Below are 1,701 nucleotides of genomic sequence, written 5' to 3' on the forward strand. Positions count from 1 at the left end.
AAAAAAATTGAATTGAAAAAGCCAATAGAGAATTGGATGGGAGTATTCATTTCAGGTAAACATTTTTGGATTAAGAAATATAACCAATTTCTCAAACCTCCTAGTAGCTTGCTTCCTCTGACTTTTTGGGTCCTTTTCCCCCTCTTGTAGTCTCCTACCTTCCACTGAAGACTAGGTAACACCTTTTTACCCCGAGTTCTTCCCTTTTCCTCGCTTTCTCTCCCATCCCTGAAAAGATTAAAATAATGTTTCTTGTGGTATGAAAAAAATAGTCATTTATTCTTATCTCTTAACCATGGGGCCATCAAATATTTGTCCTTTTGTGATTAAATAATGTCACTAACATAGTGTCGCCTGGAAAGGTTCTCTCTGGTCACAGTGAATTTTTTTCATAAAGGCAGTTTCACTCGAACCTTGTTTTTGTGATGGCCAATTTAAGAGAACAGCATGCAACCATGAAATTTTGTTTCTTGCTCAGGAGAAATGGCGCAGAAGCTGCTGTGATGTTGAACACAACTTACAAGGACAGTGCTATGGGGAAAACGCAAGTGTATGAGTGGTTTTCTTGTTTCCGAAAAGGCAAAATGACGATTAATGACAAAGCTCATTCTGGACGTCCATCAGCTTCTTGAAAGGACAAAAATGTCAGCTCGTAGTGCATGTGGAGTTCTTTCCACCATCAGACTGTTGATCAGGCTTTCTATTTAGAGGTTTGGAAAAGATAGCTTAACAGTGTGTGACAAAAAAGGCCTGATTTGTGGCAGACGGGGGACTGGTTTTGTCATTACAACAATGCACCTGCTCACACAGTCATCTCAGTGCACCAGCTTTTGGCAAAAATCAGTATGCATCTCTTGCCCCACGCACCTTACTCACCTGGCCTCACTCCATGTGACGTCTTTTTGTTTCTGCGAATGAAGAGGGACATGAAAGGACAGCAATTTGAGGATGTAGAAGAGGTGAAGGAAAAACAAGGGAAGTGCTGTCAGCTAGTCAAACAGATGAGTTTGAAAAATGTTTCCAAGAATGGAATCGCAGATTTGACAGATGTATTAAGTATCATGCAGGGTACTTTAAAGGTGATAAGGTTGTTCTGTAAAAAAATATTTAAATACATAGCTTTGGGGGGAAAATTCTGGTGTTTTTTTTTTATACCTCCTCATATTTGTCCTTTTGGCAGTTCATGGCACTTTCAATATTCTTTACCAGCACCACAGTGCAAACACAGTGAGTCATTGTTGGACCTGCTTATTCAATGTCCAACTTTCCAACTTTCACATACTTATAACAACATTGAAAGTACCATTGCTTGGGTCAGGTACAACTTACTCCTCAAAGAAACAACTTTGTTTTCCAGTACTCTGAAGAGGTCTTGTGTAGCAGACCCAATGAAATGCATTTACCCAATGAAATGAATAATTTGATCTCTTCACTGCTGTTTCCATGAACATTGATTGTGGACACAAGCAAGACAAAATCGTTAACAACTTCAATCTTTCCTCCACTTATCATGATGTTACCTATTGGTTCAGATCTGAGTATCTTTTTAAAAAAAATCATTTTATTAGGGGCTCATACAACTCTTATCACAATCCATACACACATCAATTGTGTAAAACGCATTTGTACATTCATTGCCCTCATCATTCTCAAAACATTTCCTCTCCACTTAAACCCCCAGCATTAGGTCCTCATTTTCCC

The sequence above is a fragment of the Echinops telfairi genome, unplaced genomic scaffold, assembly GCF_000313985.2.
Source record: "Echinops telfairi isolate 266 unplaced genomic scaffold, ASM31398v2 ScPeMD7_4;HRSCAF=17, whole genome shotgun sequence".
NCBI lineage: Eukaryota > Metazoa > Chordata > Mammalia > Afrosoricida > Tenrecidae > Echinops > Echinops telfairi.